General features: G+C 36.3%; 1 pseudogene; it reads left to right on the plus strand.

The window, feature by feature from the left end:
- Nucleotides 1-12151: 12151 nt before the first annotated feature.
- On the plus strand, nt 12152-18190 carry LOC137751044 (ATP synthase F(0) complex subunit B1, mitochondrial pseudogene; annotated as a pseudogene).
- Nucleotides 18191-22813: the final 4623 nt, after the last annotated feature.

The following is a 22813-nucleotide window of genomic DNA, read 5'->3' on the forward strand; positions in this document are numbered from 1 at the left end:
AGGGAAATTCTGTTGACTTGGATCTGTTTGCTACAAATGTGCTGCTGTCCACTGGCCTAAGCAAGTCACATGGCCAAGCCGAGGGTCAGTGTGTGAAGGTACAAGAACAAGAATGAACACAGGATGGCATGAAAAATTTGGACCATATATTCAATCAATTTAACCCAAATTTCTGTAAGTGAAAAGGTACACTATACTGATAACAATTATATATAAAACTATATGTGTAATGTAATATTTTAAAGAAAAAAGCTACTTGAAAGATATACAGTTGATCATTGAACAACACAGGGCTCCAACTTTCCTTGAAGTTGAAAATCCATGTATAACTTTATAAGCCCTTCATATCCATGTTTTTGAATCCTCAGATTCATCCACCATGGATCCTATAGTACTTTAGAACTTATTTAGTGAAAGAAATCTGCGTGTAAGTGGATCTGTGCAGTTCAAACCTGTGTTGTTCAAGGGTCAACTGTATAGTGTATTGATATGTTAACTGTGATTATCTCTGAGTAGTGGGATGTAAGGTGGTTTGAGTACTTTATTTTTCTGTATTTGAAAAATTTTCTGCATAGAGTTTGTAGTAATTTTATAATAAAATGCTATTTCAGAATTCTAGACAAAATCTTTGTTTTATCATAGAGAATGGAGATGAGGGAATAAAGAAGAAGAAAAGAGAGGAATTGAGTTTATTTGTCACAATAATCTCAGAGGTCAGCCTGTATCCTGATCACATCCTAGCTCCCTAATTTGTCAAATAAAGCTAACTAACTGTAGGTATTGTTTTATTATGTCAGCTTCTCATTTCTTCTAGGTAACCCTAGAAGAACCTGCTCAACAAATATTTTCCTTGCAGAGCAAAAGAAGTCCCAAACATTCATGTCATCTTCTACCTCTCTCTGGCAGGACCACAGTTCTGTTATTTTCTGATTTAAGTGTAACAAAACAACTCTTGGATGGATGCACCATGGGTAGTATCAACATAGAATTTTCCACTATTTATGAATCTATTTATTGATTGTTTTGTTTTGATTGCATTGTTTTGTTATTGATTGCATTGTTTTGTTCTCAAGTTCACCTGTGCTTCACCCACTAGTGTCTGGAAATGAAATTTCATGTGAGGGGAGGCTGGTCAGTATATAGTGAGAAGAGTATGGTCTCTGGGGTAAGAAGGTCTGTATTTGAACTATTTGACCACATGGACAACTCATTTTATCTCTGAGGTGTCAGTATCCTTATTTGGAAAAAAAGGGATAAAAGAATAATAATACCATCTACATATGGCTACCCAGAGAAACAAAAGTGATACCATATGTAAAAGTCCTTTTTAAACTGTTACTGCTTTCAAAATGCTTAGTCTCTTTCGGTACCATCTATTACTTGAATTAAACATAGACTTTTTTGTTGTCCTCTTTTGAAAGTCAAAGAGCTCTGAGAGGAATAAGATCTTATGATAAATGCACCTACATAATAATAAAGTCTTACTGTCAGAGAAGAAAAAGTAAATGTGCCATAACACATTGAGTTCAAAAGTTGAGGAGAGAAATGGTTGAGTCAAATTTTAAGTGTTTTAAAGTTTGCCTAAGACTGACATCCATTTTCTTGATCAAAAACTTGAGGTGTTGAGGAGAGCATGTTCAATAAAAGCATTTATTATTATCAATGGATTTTAAATTGCTTTCAAGAAAATTGTTCTTGATCAAATTTGTCTTGCCTTGTAGTTTAAAAAATGTAAATATAGCAGCTGCATAGCACAGGGAGATCAGCTCAGTGCTTTGTGACCACCTAGAGGGGTGGGATAGGGAGGGTGGGAGGGAGACGCAAGAGGGAGGAGATATGGAGATATATGTATATGTATAGCTGATTCATTTTGTTATAAAGCAGAAACTAACACACCATTGTAAAGCAATTATACTCCAATAAAGATGTTTTAAAAATGTAAATATCATGCAAATCAAAACTACAAAGAGATATCATCTCACACCGGTCAGAATGGCCATCATCAAAAAATCTAGAAACAATAAATGCTGGAGAGGGTGTGGAGGAAAGGGAACACTCTTGCACTGTTGGTGGGAATGTAAATTGATACAGCCGCTATGGAGAACAGTATGGAGGTTCCTTAAAAAACTACAAATAGAAGTACCATACGACCCAGCAATCCCACTACTGGGCATATACCCTGAGAAAACCATAGGTCAAAAAGAGTCATGTACCGGGGGCTTCCCTGGTGGCGCAGTGGTTGAGAATCTGCCTGCCAATGCAGGGGACACGGGTTCGAGCCCTGGTCTGGGAAGATCCCACATGCCACGGAGCGACTAAGCCCGTGAGCCACAACTGCTGAGCCTGTGCTCCGCAACAAGAGAGGCCACGACAGTGAGAGGCCCACGCACTGCGATGAAGAATGACCCCCGCTCGCCACAACTAGAGAAAGCCCTCGCACAGAAACGAAGATCTAACACAGCCAAAAATAAAAGATAAAAAAAAAAAAAAAAGAAAAAAAGAGTCATGTACCAAAATGTTCATTGCAGCTCTATTTACAATAGCCAGGACATGGAAGCAACCAAATGTCCATCGACAGATGAATGGATAAAGAAGATGTGGCACATATATACAATGGAATATTACTCAGCCATAAAAAGAAATGAAATGGAGGTATTTGTAATGAGGTGGATGGAGTTAGAGTCTGTCATACAGAGTGAAGTAAGTCAGAAAGAGAAAAACAAATACAGTATGCTAACACATATATACAGAATCTAAGGAAAAAAAAAAAAAAAAGGCCATGAAGAACCTAGTGGCAAGATGGGAATAAAGACACAGACCTACTAGAGAATGGACTTGAGGATATGGGGAGGGGGTGGGGTGGGATGTGACGGGGTAAAAGAGTGTCATGGACATATATACACTACCAAATGTAAAATAGATAACTAGTGGGAAGCAGCCGCATAGCACAGGGAGATCAGCTCGGTGCTTTGTGACCACCTAGAGGGGTGGTATGGGGAGGGTGGGAGGGAGGGAGATGCAAGAGGAAAGAGAAAAGGAACATATTGTATATGTATAACTGATTCACTTTGTTATAAAGCAGAAGCTAACACACCATTGTAAGGCAATTATACTTCAATAAAGATGTTTAAAAAAATGTAAATATCAATGGGTTTAGCAGCAAATAATCTTTATAAAATAGATACTATTAAGTATATTTGAAGGCAGTTAAGTCAAACAAGAACATTCTGTATTTTGACCTTGTTCTAGGCATAAAGGAAACTCCAGGAGCCCTGCTATTCTTATCAGTTCAGATGAAGTGATTGATTTCTTTTCAGTTGAAATGAAAGCTTGTTTTAAATATTTTGAAAATTGTCCAGACAATCATAACTTTCAAGCTGTCAGAGAAAGCAGAACTGTGACAAGAAAAATAGTACTGAATTCAGTTGTCCTATCATATGTAACTGCGTGCACTTTTGTTGTCATGAGGCAGAAGGGAGAACAGAAGTAATATTGATGATCAAATATGTGAACTGCTGATCTAAACCCAAATGAAAACTTCTTGGTTGAAGTTGCAGAAAGGTAGATCTTTGGCAAAAATTAACTCTCCATATGGGAAGTTCACTACTGAACACCTCCTGCACTAAATGAATGTAGTGTCAACACACTGTTCCTGGTCACTTGGTATCCACTGAGCTCTCTTTTTGGCCTTGTTATTTATGAGCTTTGTGACCTAGGTTCAGTATTAAATTTCTGAAAAACTCATTTTCCTCTTTTGCAAAATTTACTTTATGCCATTACAAAAATACACTTTATTTAGTGTCTATACACCAGGCAAATGGCATACATTATGTCTTTTCATTCTCAAAACAGTACTACGAGTGAAACTGAGGCAAAATAGAAAATAAACAACTTGCCCAAGATCACATAGCTGATAGGTGGAGCAATCTTAATCTAAATCTAGTTTTCTACCACTTCACACTGCCCATCAGGACATGGCATAAAATAAACACTCCCCAAACGTTAAATCTCCTCTCTTTGTTCCCTCCTACAAAGTACTATTGTTATTGAGAGGGACTCTCAACAAGATTTTCTTCGGAGAAAACCTGTAAGGGTAAGAAAAAACAAGACTTTCAGGAATCTTTCAGTACTTTCAGTGGCCCACTAGGCAGGTTGGTGGATAAAAAAAGCTTTAGTGATGGGAAGAGATGACAGGAGAGATGGAGGAAGTGAGGGGTGAAGAGAAAAGTAATAGAAAGACATGATAAAGATTATGGGGGTCGAGGGGGATGGTCAGGGATAGAAAAAGGTTTTAGCAGGAGCTTTGAGTTTGAAATTCTAGGGGAAGAATGTAGTGTCTAAGGAGAAAAATCTAAGAAGGTTTTCTATGTGAAGAACTTGTGAAACTACTACAGTGCTCTTTAAGGAAACTCAAAACAAAGATCTGCCTTATTGTCAGAGAGAATGGATTTGAGTTGCTGGTTTTTTGTTTTTTTTTTTTTTTATTGAGATGTTGTGCAGACACTGGGCCAGGCTATTTATGCAAACTTCCTGCTTCAGGAAAGGGTCACTGCATGTTCATAACCATTGTCTGCAATACACAAAGAAGTATAATCCAGAAAGAACTGTGGGGTCATGGAAGAGCAGCGAGGAGAAGAGGAGAGTCCAAGTTTTGGACTTAATTGCTAGAGTTAAGTAATATACTCCTTTGTATACTGGGGGTCATAATATCTGTCTCAAAGCGATGTGAGGCTTAGGTGAGCTGATAGTGTGTTATAAACTATAAAAGCTTCATGAAGGACTTCCCTGGTGGTGCAGTGGTTAAGAATCCACCTGTCAATGCAGGGAACATGGGTTCGATCCCTGGTCTGGGAAGATCTGCCATGCCGCAGAGCAACTAAGCCCATGGGCCACAACTACTGAGCCTGGGCTCTAGAATCTGCTAGCCACAACTACTGAAGCCCATGCACCTAGAGCCCGTGATCCACAAGAAGAGAAGACGCCGCAATGAGAAGCCCACACACCACAATGAAGAGTAGACCCCACTCGCTGTGACTAGAGAAAGCCCATGCTCAGCAATGAAGATCCAACGCAGACAAAAATAAATAAGTTAATAAAAAAAAAAAACTTTATGAATGTAAGTTGTGATTATTATACAGCACCTAGATTTGTTAGCTCCCAAGAAGTTCTATGATGAGCAAGGACCACCTTACTAAAAGGCACATTTGGATTTTTCTCTTTCTTGGAACTTAGTGGCCTTCTATAAATTAGTAAGTGTTACATGGTTCTGTCCTAGATGAGGTTTGGAGAGTGAGGAATTTTGGGGAATTGTACTTTAAGAGTAGGTTCTGATGATAAGTCAGACAGCAGTGATCATATTTTCTAAATCAAAATTAAAGACATATTATCAGACAACAGGACAGAGTATTTCAAATAGTATATATCTGGAAAAATCTAAGGTCATTGGTCACCAGAACTATAAACTGGCATTTCTAGCAAAGACAGTCCAACCTCTTCTTCTTCAAGGTCTTTGATGAAGGGCAAAATTCCAAGTTTATGAAGAAGTGCACTGCAAGTCTTTTAATTTTCCCTTCTGCACCAAGGGCGACAAATAATTTGCACTTTCCTAGGTCTAAATAGAAGAACAGAGCCCAGAAATTCTACTATCAATGCTAGCGCTTTCCTAGGTCTAAATAGGAGAACAGAGCCCAGAAATTCTACTATCAATGCTAGCTTACTAGGAAAAGACATACTTGTGCCATGCATCGCTAAGGATTATAACAGATTAGGAACTAAATTTGAGTTAATTAAAAATAATCAACAATAATAAGAAGAGAGTTTCCAGAAAATTACCATATTGATCAAGTTGCTGTCTAAACAACTTGGAAAACACAGAACAAATTTTGGAGGCCCAATGCCAAGTATCTGAAGAAGTTCATTAAAATTTACTTTAAAATGTTACAGAATTCAATTAATTTTATTAATAATGATCATAAAAATACATAACAAATAAATAGCTAGAAGGAGTTTAAGCTTGAGAGTCTATATAATAATGCAAAACTTAAAACGTAAAATGTGACATGACTTTAAGAAGTTAGGATTGAATGTGAAAGTTGAAGATTAAAAAAAATGAAAATAACAATGTTTGACAATAAATAAAAATGTCTGATGTGCTATGAAATACTTGAATGGGGACCTAAACTTTGAAATAGATAATACTGTATTTTGAAAGATAGATTCTTTTAAATCAAGGGCTACAAGGCTTGCCACTAATTTATTGAGGGGGAAAACCTATAAAAATGAATCTTAGTGTCTTGTATAGTTATAGCTTGGTTGGATTTAGATCTAGTTATGATCTACTTTAAAGATTTTTAAAAAAATCTCTTCAAACATTGTCACTTGAGAAACTCCTAATTTATCAAAGTGAGTGTCTTCTTAGCGAAATAAAATGTTTATTACATGAAGCTTTCAGGGTCTTTAGATGAATGAAAGTAGATTTTGTAAAATGGATTACCTGGTCTAGCTCCCAAAATTGTCATAAAACACACTGGATGACACAAATTAACCACAGTTAAAATGTTTCTACTGGTGTGAAAATTAATAATCTATATTTCATTTGTCAGATTTACTTGTATACAGCTATTTCCCAAAAGGATTTATGATAGCTGTTTGTTTTCTTGAACATTGTTGTCTGCTCTCTTGTTTCAATTTTGTGACTCCTGTTCTCTGTTCAATAAAAAAATATACATGGGAAAGGTTGATTGAGAAAACAACCTTTCTAGGAAATAAAGGCAGAATCCAGACTTGGAGGATAACCTCTGCCAAAAGTCATAAGCAAACTTTTCCTTCAACCCACCAACTCTGAGCTCACTCATAATACATAAAGTGAAGATATCCATCACTCAGCTAGGCAATACCTACACTAGTGGGAGGATGAGAGCTTTGACAATAAACTCTTAACTATGATAGAAGTTAGGTGCCCAAAGGAGAAAAAGACAAACACAGGCCCAGGGCTCCTTAGTAAGTTATTTCAAAAATAAGATGAAGAGTGATATAGAAATTAGAACTCAATATCATGAACAGATAAACAGTTCTCATTCCTTCCAAGTTGTCTAGGTGATTTGCAGAAGACTGGGGAATTACTTGATTCCCCTTTACTTTCAGAAATAGGTGAAGTAATTAAAAATCTTCCCCAAGAGAAAGTTCTTGGCCCTGGTGGATCTACAGGAGATTTCTATAAAACCGTTGGCTTAGCCCTATCTGTACATTTGCTTGACAAGCTCAATCACTTGGGGACTCAGGTGGATTCATCCCTGCCAGCCCTTACATCCAGATTATCTTAATTGCTAAAAAGGATAAAGATACAGAAAACTGTACCACATCTAGGTTGAAACCCCTGATTAAAGTGGATATCAATTCTTGGAAGGGATCTTGATAGTTCTCATCATTATTTGAAATCTGGGGCACAGTAATTAGGCAGTCGCTTGGGGATGGGTCATTCTTTGCTTAAAATGATGATTTTTTTACCTGGATAACAGTTTCTGTCAGCATGACAGGGCACTAGCAAACCCATTTATCATTTTTCTACTAAAGGACAGTTTTTAATTTTGGGCAGAGCAGTGAGTATCAGGGATGTATTATAAGCTCAGCAATCCAAGGTCTTCCATTATTTAATAATATGTCTTTTGCTTCTGCTCCAAATGAGTAAGATAATCTCTGTTTTGCTATTTCTCAATGTCGTCAGAGCTGAAGTGGGGAGGCTGGTGTTACATTATACTATTAGCCTGTTGCTACACACACACATACACACACACACACACTCACACATGGAGGTGTGGAAGGGATAAATTAAAAAACATCTTGCAGTATGATTCCAGCTATATTACATTCTGGAAAAGGCAAAACTTTGGAGATAGTAAAAAGATCAATAGTTGCCAGGGGTGGGGGTGAGGGGCAGATGAATAGGCAGAGCACAGAGGGTTTTTAGAGCAGTGAAACTGTACTGTATGATACTATGATGGTGGATTCATGTCACTATATATGTGACTAAACCCATAAAATGTACTACACCAAGAGTAAACCCTAATATAAACTATGGACTCTGGGTAATAAAGATGTGTTGATGTAGGTTTATCAGTTGTAAACCTACATCTGGTGGGGGATATTGATAATGGGGGAAGCCATGTATGGATTGGGGCAGAGGGTGTATGGGAAATCTCTATACTTTCTGCTCAATACTGCTGTGAACCTTAAACCATTCTAAAAATTAAAGTCTATTAAAAAATACCTTGCAGGAAAAAATTATTTTTGGTTCTTAAAAGTACAAGTAAGTGGTGGTTGAATAAATGAATTATTTAATAAAGGAGGGTGGGTTTTCAGCCTTCAAAATTCCTGCCTGTGGTATTCAGAGCACTGCTTTTTATATCCACTCCAGAACAGCCAACACCTGGTAGAATTGTCTCTGTATCTGAGATTTTATTTTATTTATTTAGGTTGCGCCAGGTCTTAGTTGTGGCATGCAGACTTTTTAGTTGTGGCATGCAGACTCTTAGTTGCAGCATGTGGGCTCTTAGTTGTGGCATGCATGTGGGATCTAGTTCCCCAGCCAGGGATCAAACCCAGGCCCCCTGCATTGGGAGTGTGGTGTCTTACCCACCGGACCACCAGGGAAGTCCCCTGAGATTTTAAAGTTCATGCCCAATCTAGGACGTTTAGCAAGGGGGTGGGGAGGGGCTACTGCTAGGCAGTTCTGTGTACCAAGTGGTCAAATGCTTCCAACTGTGTTTTCAAAAGTTGTGGTGTTTTGTTTTAAAACTGGAGTTAAAGAATGGTATAGAAATGTGAGTGGGAGGGAAAAGAATAATCTAACAACAATAAGAAAAGACAATTGTCACCAGCAAAATTATTAAAAATTCATGATTTTTCTCAATTGTGAAATGCCTATAGTCATACCACCTGGGGTTAAGACTTGACATATTTCAGTACCTAAAATGTATCTCACCTTGTAAGTGTTTGGGGGGGAATTCTCCAAGGAAAAGCACAAAATGCAAGGGGAGGAAGTCTCGCTTAAAGAAGCTTTCGTTAGGAATTTGGACAGTGAGCCATGTGGCGTTCTGTACAAAACTGTCCTTCAGATTTACACCAAATGAGGTGTCAAGTAGGTAAGTGTGAAGATAATCTCAATCTTCTGTGTGGTTACCAAACTTTCCACGTCTTAGCTTGTGAAGCAATTATCATAGGGCACTGCTCTGAATTCCAAAAGTGGAGGGCTTTGAAGCTCTGTGGATTAATAAATTTGGTTCCAGAAGCAGTATAAAACTCCTCTAGTTTGAGGACATAGGAGGCTAGAATGATTAATAAAATAAATATATTTTTAAAAGTGGATTTGGTATCACAGACAGTCCAAATTCCCTTTTTGCTATAATCTTCAGATTTTAATTATTTGTGTAAAGCCAGCTAGATATAAGATATAATTGGGCACACAATAGACAAGGACCCCAATCTCAAGTGTGTATGGTGCTCAGAAGTTGAGGCTTCCAATTAGAGGAAAGGCTCTAAGGTGAGAGTTGGGATGGTAAGATCAAAATCAGAGTATTACTCCGGTAAGGGAGTGAGAGCCAACATAAACACTCAAAATGAAAGTGGGGTTTGGAAAAGTCACACTAAATGGAGAGAGGGTTTGAGGGAACCAAGAAAGGAGGAGTAGTATAACTAGGATGGAATGTGATATGAACCCAGATGAATTTTGGAGGTTCAGGACTTAACTGAAATACTGAGCTCATTTAAGCATTCAAAGCAGGGTGAAAAGTAGACTTTTCATATAATAATAAGCAAGTACTGTGAGGATAGTCAAGGTTGGGAAGAGGCCTGTCTTTTTATTCCTCTTATATGTTCCCTATTTTCCATTCTGATCACGTGGTATGTAGTTTATTCCACGGATTAGCCTGTGAATGTTTGGGAGCCATGGGATCTTGCCCATTTATATAAAATCAAATATGAACTGCCTTGTCCTTATGCCTTTTATATTCAGTCTCTTTCTATTGGACTCCAGTTTGTATATTGCTTCCAGGAGCTCTCTGTCACAGTGCCGCTTGGCTCATGAATTTACAGTGACTTCCTATTTCTTCAAATCCATTATGCAGATATCAGGATCTCCATTAACCCCAATGTATCTTTCCCAACTCACCTTTCACTCGTCCTACAGGGTCTTCTATCCTAACAAGGGAAGTAATTTTCTCTCCTCCAGTCCTCACCTATTCTCTTATAATTCTTTTCTATTTGCTATCCTTCAACCCAAAGTGTCCTCTTCTTTCAAAGCTCATATTAAGGTTCACTGGGTATAAGAAGCATTTGCTTATTAAGTTTACCTTACTTACACTTTGGTATTTTATTTTATCATAATATATACTCTCTTAACTTGCATGTAGCCTTAGAATTTTTTCCAAGTTGACTCATATATGTGTAGGTTTCTGCCCTAATTACATGATAAGTTCCTAGACAACATACTTTACTTCTTTTATATTCTCTTTGAGCCTCAAAATGGAAGCTTGAATACATAGGAGGCACCTAAGTAATGCTTATAAAACAGATGATGACATCCCCCTACTGTGACTCCCTATTATAGAGTAATAAGAATTGGTTTTGTAATAGAGCAAATGTTTAATTTTTTGGTTTTTAATTAATAGTGTATATAAAATTCCATAATTTATATTACTCAGAGTTACAGTGTACTGTGTCTTAATATGGGAATTTTAAGGTAGATTATTTTACATTTATAAACATTTATACCTATTCCATTTATTTGGGGTGAGAAAGAGTTAGGTTGCTGCTTTGGTTGGTAGTGTAGTACTAGAGAGATTCAAATAAAATTGGACTGCTTATTAGCACAGGTACATTTTAGGTTCAATCAGCAGAGCACAGTTTTCCAAAGCTAGGTCCGTGGGTGGAAGGAGCAGATGTTAATCTATAGAATCCTACTACAGGCATATAAGTAGCTATATAGGTATTATTATAGGTATAAGTACACAGATAGTTATATAGTTAGCAGATGGACCTGTAATATAAACTCCTGTAGCTGGTAGTGAGTAGAACCTCTATTTCATATACAGCTGTCTTATTTGTTGTCAAATCTTTGGTTAGGCAAAATGTTGTTGTGTGGTCTTTTATCAATGTCACTGGTATTCTAATAACTTTTTAAGGATGACTTGTTCTATGCCCCAGATCTTATTTCCTTGTGTTTCAACCCAACAGTGAGTATTCTATTAATGACTGTTCTGCATACTGAATGGAGAGCGTTTTGTTTAAAAAGACCTATTTTTCTTTCAAACCAGTGTGGATATCATGTGCCAGATGGTTAATTCCCATGAGTTAATGAGTGTACCCACACACTTCATGATTTGAAATATCCTGCAGACATGTCCTTTGGTGAAAGGATTGCTAGATTTCAATTTACATCTGTATAAAGTACATATTTGCTTTTTTTCTGCTGATACCTGGAAATATAAATTTTTATTCATCATGTGTGAAATATATGCCATTTTAGTTATATAGTCCTCTGATGTTTGTGACTTAAATAATTTACAGAAATATACATTCTGATCACACTTTAAGATTACATTTTAATTATCAATTGCATTTAAATTAGAGAGTGAGAACACAGCTTTCTGATGTATGTGTGAAGGATAATAGTTGGCAATATTCAAATGAATAATTCTTGTGTCCCTGTGTCAATAAGATTTATATTTTTAACTGATGGAAGTTCTTTATCACATCCAATTAATGGACTAATAATTTATAGCTATTTAAGATGAAGGAGATTCTTGTAAAGCAATAATGTTAAAATGTCCAAAGATTGGCAAAGGTAGAAAATAACATTTGAATCTGCTTTGAGAAAAGCCTAAAATAAAAACCATCAGTACATTAGATATTTTCAAGTAGTTGCGTAAGGATAGTTGATCCATATAGCTGAGCTTATATAATAGTTTATGCTGTAGTGATTCCAGGATATAAAGGATGAACATAAAAAACAAATTCATAATAAAATATTTATACTAACAAACAATAAATTTATAGGTTTTTAAACATAAAAAATAAAATATTTTTATAATACTCTACAAATGACTGTAATTTGTATATGCAACAAAATTATATGGGTTATAGCGGCCTACAGTCCATGGTGCTGGCCACAACCTCTGTAGCTAAGCAAAATACTCAGAAGTTTCAGGGCTTCAAGGTAAGACAGATAACTCATCTCTAGGTGCTAGAATCACTTCAGGTTTTTTATACCCTGTCTCAATTTACAATAACTTGGACTGGCATGACTCCTTCTTTTGTTAGGTGAGAATGAGGGAGGCATCATTTTCTCATTGGGCAATACACCTAAATTTACTCAGGGAATTGACCAAAAAATCAAACCGTAGAGCTGCTGGTAAGAGGATTTCAGGTAACCAAACAACTGATAGGGCTCAATGAAAGCAATAGCTGAACAAACAAACAGATGAAACAAAATCTTGGGTATTCCTTGGGTAAGTAGTTGAGATGTGAAGTTCCCTCATCATTTTACATGTTTAGAACAGGACAAACTCAAAATGTTGAAAAATAACTTTGTATCCTGTGTCTTACATACCAGAATGTAAATACTCGGAAAGAGACAATTTGGGGACAAATTTACAGTGGGAAACTAAATACAATGTAATAGGACTTTTTTTTCTGAGAAAAGGAGCTTAATAAACTAGTTAAGTAGTCCTCCTAGCATTTCAACATAGACACACTGAGGCAGGATCAAGATGGTAGAGAAGGAAGACTGTGAGCTCACCGCCTCCTAGTTTTGACACATCAAAACTACAAGTTTGTATATAAAAAGTCTCTCTGAGAATGATCTAAAGACTAGCAGAACAGCTGTTCTACAATTAAGGACATAAAGAAAAAAAAAAACACACTGAGACAGGTAAGAGGGGAAGAGAAGCAATTTAGTCAAGACCCACACCCCCAGTAGGCAACACAAAGTGAAAGGAGATATCTCAAACTTGGAGGTCCTCCCTAAGGAGTGAGCGGTTAGAGTCCACTTTGGGCACCCTAGCCCTGGGATCAGTACATGAAAGACAACTCCCCCCTAACTGGTTTTGAAAACCGGCAGGGCTTAGGACCAGGAAAGCCAGAGGGCTGTAGAAAACAGAATCTACTCTTAAAGGGCACACAGACAAATTTACTTGCTCTGAGTCCCAGCACACAGGCATCAGATTGAAAAGTGCTTGACACTCTAGCCAGCCTTCCATGGCTATTCCAGCATGCACCCTAGCCCACACTAGGCTCTGGCTCCAACACCACTGCCAAAGTAGTGGCTCCCAGCACACTCTGGGAAAAGCCCCAGCTGGTGTTGGGCTTTGGCTCTAGCCACCTTCCACCAAAGCAGCAGCCCTGGATGCACCCCAGGAGAAGCCCCAGCCTGTGTCAGGCTTTGGCTTTAACCCCTCCAGCTCCAGATCCCTTTCCCAGACACACCAAGGTGATGGCCTTGGCATGCACTGGAAGAGGCCCCAGCTGGGGCTTGCTTTAGCTCCAGCACTTTTTCTAAAGCCACCAGACACACTCAGTCTACATAGCGATGCTCCTACACAAGGACATATCTTCAAGACTGGGACAGGTAACTGTTTTGTCTAACTTATAGAGAGAAACACAAAAAGTCAAACAAAATGAGAAAACAGGAATATGTTCCAAGTGAAAGAGCAAGATAAATCCCCTGGGAGGTGCGGCGGGGGAACTAATGATATGGAGATAAGTAATTTACCTGATAAAGAGTTCAAAGGAACTGCCACAAAAATGTTCACTGACTTGGAAGAAGAATTGAGGAACACAGTGAGAATTTCAATAGAAAATTTTTTAAAAAGTACTTATCAAAGTTGAAAAATACAATAAATAAAATGAAAAATAGGTTAGAGGTAATCAACAGCAGATTAAATGATACAGAAACATGCATAAGCAACCTGGAAGAGAGAATAGCAGAAATCACCCAATCAGAACAGTACAAAGAAAATTTGAAAAAATGAGGATAGTTTAAGGGACTTTAGGGACAACATCAAGAATATTAACATTCACATTACAGTAGTTCCAGAAAGGGAAGAGAGAGAGAAAGGGGCAGAAAACATATGAGATGACTTACTAGTGAACAATTTCCCTAACCTGCAGTAGGAAACAGACATCCAGGTCCAGGAAGCATAGAGAGTCCCAAACAAGATGAACCCAAAGACATCCACACCAAGGCATATCATAATTTAAATGGCAAAATTTAAAGTTAAAGAGAGAATTTTAAAGGCAGCAAGAGAAAAACAGAGTCACATACAAAGGAACTCCTTAAGGCAATCAGCTGATTTTTCAGCAGAAACTTTGCTGGCCAAAAGGGAATGGCATGATATAGTTAAAATACTGAAAGGAAAAATACCTACAACCTAGGATATCATTCAGGCAAGGTTATCATTCAGAATTGAGGAGAGATAAGAGTTTCCCAGACAAGAAAAACTAAGAGTTCATCACTACTAAACTGGCCTTACAAGAGATGTTAAAGGATCTTCTTTAAGTGGAAAATAATAGGCCATAATAAGAAATGTGTTTATATGCAAAGGAAAAATATCTTGCCAGTAAAAGCAAATATATAACAAAGGCAGTGGGTCAACCACTTAAAAAGCTAGTAGGAAGGTTAAAAGACAAAAGTCATAAAATCACAATAACTGCAGTAAGTAGTTAAGGGATACATAAGAAAACATAAAATTTGGATGGGGGAGTGAAAAATGTAGAGCATTTAGAATGCATTTGAATTTAAACAACTATTGGCTTAAATATATATGTACATTTACATATGTATATATACATATGTTTTTAATCTACATATATAAACATACCTCATGGTAACGAAAACCCAAAAACCTACAATACATACACACACACAAAGAGAAAGGAGCCCGAACATTACATTAACAAAAATCATCAAATCACAAGGGAAGAGACTAAAAAAAGAAGAGAAGAACTGCAAAAACAATCAGAAAACAAGTAACAAAAGGGCAATAAATACACACTTTTCAATAATCACTTTGAATGTAAATGGACTAAATGCCCCAATCAAATGACACAGGGTAGCTGAATGGATAAAAAAGAAGACCCATCTATATGCTGCCTACGAGAGACTCACTTAAGAGCTAAACACACACACGGACTGAAAGTGAGGGGATATAAAAAGATATTCTATGTAAATGGAAATGAAAAGAAAGCTAGCTGGGGTAGCCATACTCCTATCAGACAAAGTGGACTTTAAAACAAAGGCTATAACAAAAGACAAAAGGGCATTACATCATGATAAAGAGGTCAATCCATAAAGAGGATATAGCATTTGTAAATATATATGCACATAATATAAGAGCATCTAAATACATAAAGCAAATATTAACAGACATAAAGGGAGAAATCGACAGTATGTAATAATAGCAGGAGACTTTAATACTCCACTTACAAAAATGGATAAATCATCCAGACAGAAACTCAGTAAGGAAACATTGGCCTTAAGTGACACATTAGACCAGATGGACTTAATAGACATCTACAGAGCATTCCATCCAAAACAGCAGAACATGCATTCTATTCAAGTGCACATGGAAGATACTCCAGGACAGATCACATGCTAGGCCACAAAACAAGTCTCAATAAATTTAAGAAGATTAAAATCATATCAAGCATTTTTTTCCAACAACAATGTTATGAAAGTAGAAGTCAATATCAGGAAGAAAACTGGAAAAACCTCAAACACTTGGAGACTAAACAGCATGCTACTAAAAAACAAATGGGTCAATGAAGAAATAAAAGAGAAAATCAAAAATACCTTGAGATGAATGAAAATAGAAACACAACTTTCCAAAATCTATGGGATGCAGCAAAAGCAGTTTTAATAAGGAAGTTTGTAGCTATACAAGGCTACCTCAAGAAACAAGAAAAAATCTCAAATAAACAACTTAAATTTACACTCAAAGAAATTAGAAAAAAAACAAAAACAGAAAACAAAGCCCAAAGTTAGTAGAAGAAAGGAAATAATAGAGATCAGAGTGGAAATAAATAAAATAGAGACCAAAAACAATAGAAAAGACCAATGAAACTAACATCTGATTCTTTGAAAAGGTAAACAAAATTGATAAACCTTTAGCCAGACGCATATCAAGAAAAAAAGAGAGAGAACACAAAGAAAATTAGAAATGAAAGAGGAGTTACAACTGATGTCACAGAAATACAGTCATAAGAAAATAGTACCAACAATTATATGACATTGAATTGGACAACCTAGAAGAAATGGATAAATTTCTAGAAGCATACAATCTTAACTGAATCAGGAAAAAATAGAAAATCTAGTATTGAAATTGAATCAATAATCAAAAAATTCCCAATAAACCAAAGTTCAGAACCAGATGGCTTCACAGGAGATCTACCAAACATTTAAAGAGAAGAGTTAACACATATTTTTCTCAACCGAGTTCTAAAAAATTGAAGAGGAGGGAACACTTCTAACTCATTCTTTTTTTTAAAACATATAATTTTTTAAATAATATATATTTTTAAATTTTATTTTATTTATTTATTTATTTTTTGACTGCGTTTAGTCTTTGTTGCTGCACATGGGCTTTCTCTAGTTGTGGCGAATGGGAGCTACTCTTTGTTGTGGTGTGAGGGCTTCTCATCATGTGGCTTCTCTTATTGTGGAGCAAGGGTGCTAGGAGCGCTGTCTTCAGTAGTGTGGCACATGGGCTCAGTAGTTATGGTTCTTGGGCTCTAGAGTGCAGGCTCAGTAGTTGTGGCACACAGGCTTAGTTGCTCCACGGCATGTGGGATCTTCCAGGACCAGGGCTCGAACCCATGTCCCCTGCACTGGAAGATGGATTCTTAACCACTGCACCACCAGGGAAGTCCCAAATTCATTCTACAAATCCAGCATTATCTTGATAATAAAACCAAAGACCCTACCAAAAAAAAAAAAGAAAGAAATCACAGGCCAGTATCCCCAATGAACATAGATGCAAACATTTTCAACAAAATATTAGCAAACCGAATTCAACAATACATTAAAAGATTCATACACCATAATCAAGTGGGATTTATTTCAGAGATGCAAGGATGGTGCAATATCCACAAATCAATCAATGCAATACACCATATTTACAAAACAAAGGATAAAAATCGCATGATCATCTAAATAAATGCAGAAAAAGCATTTGATAAAATTCAGCATCCATTCATGATAAAAAAAAGTAACTCTCAACAAAAATTGTATAGAGGGAACATACCTCAATATAATAAAGTCCATTTATGACAACCCTACAGCTAACATCATACTCAATTGTGAAAACATTATGGAGTTTCCTCAAAAATTAATAATAGAACTGCTACTGGGGCACCAAGACTGCTGTGTAGATGCTACCGGGTGGTACTTTCTGCTGCTGCTGCAGCAGTACCCTCTCTGAAGAACGCAGCCCTCCTCAGTCCAGGGGTATTACAGGCAATAAGCATCTTTCATACAGGGCTGCCAAGTCTTGCCCCTGTACAACCTCTTCCTGAATATGGAGGAAAAGTTCATTTTGGGTTGATCCCTGAGGAGTTCTTCCAGTTCCTTTACCCTGAAACTGGTGTAACAGGACCCTATGTGCTCAGAACTGGGCTTATCTTATATTTACTCTCCAAAGCAATATACGTGATAACTCCAGAGACTTTCTCCACAATATCAACAATAGGATTGCTTGTCTATGTAGTTAAAAAATATGGTGCCTCTATTGGGGAATTTGCCGATAAACTCAATGAGCAAAAAATTGCCCAACTGGAAGAGGCAAAACAGTCTTCCATCAAACAAATCCGGGATGTGATTGATCTGAAGAAGTCACAGCAGGCACTGGTTCTAAAGCTCCATTACTTTTTTGATGTCCAGAGGAATAACATTGCTATGGCCTTGGAGGTTACTTAACAGGAACAGTTGCATAGAGTATACAAGGAGGTAAAGAATCGCCTGGACTATCATATCTCTGTGCAGAATATGATGTGTCAAAAGGAACAAGAGCACATGATGGACTGGGTGGAGAAGCATGTGGTGCAGAGCATCTCTGCACAGGAGGAGAAGGAGACAATTGACAAGTGCATTGCACATCTAAAGCTGCTCGCAAAGAAGACTAAAGCACAGCCAGTTCTGTAAATGCATCTATACCAACTGAGAGAGCTAGAAATAGTTGACTGACTAAATGGAAACTAGCCTATGTGACAGAATCTTTGTATATTGCTGTCTACTGAAGTTAGAGTTGACCTTTCCTAAAAATGAAAAGTTTGAGTTTCATATAATGCGAGAAATAAAACAATCTATTGGCCAGTAAGATGTTTCTCTCATCCTTGCTCTACATTGAATTGTTCCATGATCACTTCTGAATAAGCAGTTTGCTTTGAATAAAATTTGGTACCGGACTAAAGATTATCAAGTTATAGTTTAAATTTTTAATTAATTCAACCATCTTGCAATAAAGTGACAAACAAACAAACAAAGACATAGAACTTCCATACAATCCAGAATTCCACTCCTGGGTACTTATCTGAAAAATGAAAACACTAATTTGAAAAGATAATGCACTCCTATGTTCATTTCAGCAATATTTATTCAATACAATAGCCACAATATGGACGCAACCTAAGTGTCCATTGACAGATGAATAAATAAAGAAGATGTGGTTATTATTAGCCATAAAAAAGAATGAAATTTTACCATTTTTGACAACACGGATGGGCCTAAAGGGCCTTATTTATGTGAAATAAGCCACACAGAGAAAGACAAATACTGTATGTTCTCATTTATATGTGGAACTTGAAAAACAAAACAAACAAATATAATAAAACAGAAATAGATTCACAAACACAGAGAACAATCTAGTAGTTGCCAGAGGGTAATGGGTGAGGGGATGTATGAAATAGGTGAAGGGTCTAAGAGTTTCAACCTATCATTTATAAAATAAATAAGTCAGAAGGATATAGTGTACAGCACACAGTAATAGGGTAATAACTTTGTATTTTGCATAATCTATAAAAGTATGGAATCACAGTTTTGTACACCCAAAACTAATATAAGATTGGCAGTTAACTCTACTTCAATACAAAAAAGAAAAAAAGAAAGAAAGAAATCAATTCAATAAATCACTTAAAAAGAAGGCAAAAAATACATAGACACATTAAGGGGTGTACTAAAGGTATTTAATAAGATAAAGTAAAATCAAATAGCATTTAAACAAAAGTATAAGAAAAGTCTTCATGTTAAAAACGTTAAAATTATTAAATGTCATTCAGAGCAAAATAAATGAAGCTAGGTTTTTTGGTATCCATTTAATGTTGGACTTTAGAAAAGATTCATTAATAACTGGCTGAGGAGATAAAACTAGAAGCCATGTGGGTTTTTTATTCACAGATATTTATCATATCATGTAAGAATCAATTCAGATATCTGCAAAGAGAATACATTATGATGTCAAAGCTTTTCTCATATTTTTACTTTGTATTTAAATCCAAAATCAGATAATGGATACAACACATCAAAGAATTCATTTCTCGCTGGAGTCTGGCTATTTTGCTTTGATATTTTCAACTAACTTATTTTTCCTGTATTACATTTTACTTTTTCTTCATCTTTTTTTTTCACATCTGTACATTTCTTTTTTTTTTTAAATTGAAGTATAACTGATTTACAATGTTGTGCCAATCTCTGCTGTACAGCAAAGTGACTCAGTTTTACACACACAGACTTTTTAAAAAATATTCTTTTCCATTATGGTTTATCCCAGGAGATTGGATATAGTTCCCTGTCCTATACAGTAGGACCTTGTTGTTTATCCATTCTAAATGTAATAGTTTGCATCTACCAACCCCAAATTCCCAGTCCATCCCTCTCCCTCCTCCACATTGTACATTTCTTTGCTTCATCCAGTTCAATTTACTCTGCTAATGATTAGAAAGAATATTATAACTCAACCTTAGTGTAATAGTTTATAACCTCCTGATAACGTGATCTTTTTAAGGACTGTTATATTGACAAGTAAATTATACTTACTTCAGCCAATTGTATGTACTTATGTACTTCAAATTTAACTTTATCACTAGTTGTCAAATTCTCCCCTGTGGCCTTTTTAATGTTCCAATGTATTTGGCAATATATGTTTTTTATTGACATTTCAATTTTGTTTTGCAGCATGCTAAAGTTACAAGAAAACAAATGACTGAAAGTTAAACCTGGGTCAATCCAGGCTAAAGTTAAGTTTCAGGAGTCTTTGGGAAGACCTTATTTTTGTTGAATGGGTTGACTTCTGGACCCTCTGGAATCCAGAAACATTCAATCAAGATCTGGATGTTGAACTTTATTTGGTAGGACGTAAGAACAGTGACAGGAGATCCTCACAAAACAAGTCCAGAATTTAGACTTTCTTTTCACTAACTCTATGTTTTCATTTTTTGTTTTGTGGTCAGTGAAGGAAACCCCAAATCGTTTAAACATTTTGCTTTTTAGTATATAACATTTTCCTTTAGTGAGTTATTTACTATTTTGCTTGCTTTGTTTCTTATTTCATGACCAATTCATCCCAGATGCTATAAATTGCTCTTCACAACTTTGTTTACCTTGATGTCTCCTATTTTCTCCTGTACCTAGTACCAGGCATGATGCCTACTAGATACTCTATCTTTTTGATGACCTATAGTTGCTATGTCTCACACACAGATAACTCACACATAAACATTACTATAAACAGAAACATGGATTGCACACTACAGATTTTGATCTATGTGTTTTTCCTTTAATTTTATTAATTTTGGAAAATAAAAGTAATGGATGTTTTTGATTTGACAGTTCTACTGACTACTTGTGCTGTAAGCATTTTAGAGTTGCACTGTTCAAAACAGTAGCACTAGCCACATGTGCCTATACAAATTTAAATTTAATTAAAAGTAAATGAAATTTAAAATTCATTTTTTTCCAATACACTTGCCACATTTCATATGTTCAATAGCTACATGTGACTATTAGCTACTGTATTGAAGAATGCAGATTATAGAAGATTTTCCATATTGTAGAAACTTCTTTTGGAGAATGTTGCCTTAGAGTGCTCTCTTAGAAGAGCACCCCAAGTAGACTATTGCAGAATGACAAAAATTCCTTCCTTTTTGATTTCATATTTCTTGAGAAAATTTCTGCTACTTCAGACATGCAATATAGGCACAACCATTCCTGGCACTAAGTGGATCAAAATGACCTTAAATTGACTGCAAACAAAACCACAGAGTAAGATTCAAACGCCAGGAGTTATATCTGTCAAAGGACTTGTAGTGGCTCCCTTGGTTCTTTTCCTAACAGTTTCAATAATGCACCAATGTTTTTATAGATTGGCCTGGCCTATTTCTATAAGAGATTACTGTCAGACAATGGAGAATGTCATACATATAGCGTGTTTTCTGGGTATTCTGTCCTCAAACAGAGACAAAAATCACTGGGAATATTGAGAGTAGATACCTCATCCCTTACCCCACCTCTTTTAGTTGTTACAAGCAAGTGTTCAAAAGGAAGTGTTCTGGTATCTGCATGTCATTGCCTAAGGAGAGACACATTTTCCAGTTCAGATTTATATCAGAAAGTTATGCTTCCTGCCAAAAGGAGATTTAAAGACTACACCGTCCCTGCATCACAAAGAGAAAAAAGATCACCCAGAACCCAGGAGCAGATAACAAACAGATCACTCTAATTAGAAAAAAGAGTTGCAATATCCAAGAAACAGAGGCCAACCACCTCTGGGCAGTTTAAGAGACCTCTTGTTCATGCTCTTAAAATGAACCTTTAATAAATTATACATGATGACTAAGATTAAGGGCCTCCATATGAAATAATGACTTTCTATCATAGACCAGCAAAGATCTAGAAAAGTGTGGGATATTAACAAATAAAAAATGGAGAATGATCCAGATAAAACCAGAACATGAGCTATTCTTTTTGCCATACTGCTGAGGAGTTTTCACCAGCTCCGCATGAAGAGGAAATAGAAATTGTTATCAGAATCCCACTGTTTTGCTGATTATATTTATAGAATTTACCATTTTCAAAATGTGTCTGCAAAACTGTTAAATGACTAAGGAGAAAGTTTCCATGGTAAATAAGTTTAGGAAGCAATGAGTTAAATAAGATTAAATAAATTGAAAAAATAACTATAAGACTTCTCAAGACTTTCACCATGCTAATGTGTATTGTGATTCTCTAAAAGGCTGTGGGAGGGAAAAAATATTTCTTACGCTTTTGTAATAAGTATTTGGGATTTTAGGTAAAGCCCTCAGGCAGAGGAAAATTGGTGTAAGTAGCTTCATATTATAAAGAATAGCTACTAAACACATTGTCAAGAACTTAAGGGTGACAATATGATAATAACGATGCTGATGTAAATATTTAATGTGAGTACTTATAAAACTCTCAGAACAGTGCCTTGCACATAGTAAATGCTCAGAAGTGATAGTTATTATATTATTTGGGGACTTGATGGGCTGTGGGAGATAGAAGACATATGGACACACTCTTGATCAAGCAGAAGCAAGGATGCTGTATAAATCTCAATGACAGGAAGTCAAAAATTGTGAAGTGTTCTCACAGGGCCTGGAGGATTGGTTCATGCCTTATCCCCTCCCACATGTGAGACTGAGTGATGGTCATGGATTGCTCAAAGAGCCAAATGTGGAATGGTGGTTGGTGGTAGTGTTGGGGGTGGAGGGAGCTGGCTGATGAGGAAACAAGCTAGAGGCTATAACTAGA

This window comes from Eschrichtius robustus, chromosome 17 (genome assembly GCF_028021215.1).
Source record: "Eschrichtius robustus isolate mEscRob2 chromosome 17, mEscRob2.pri, whole genome shotgun sequence".
Taxonomy (NCBI): Eukaryota; Metazoa; Chordata; class Mammalia; order Artiodactyla; family Eschrichtiidae; genus Eschrichtius; species Eschrichtius robustus.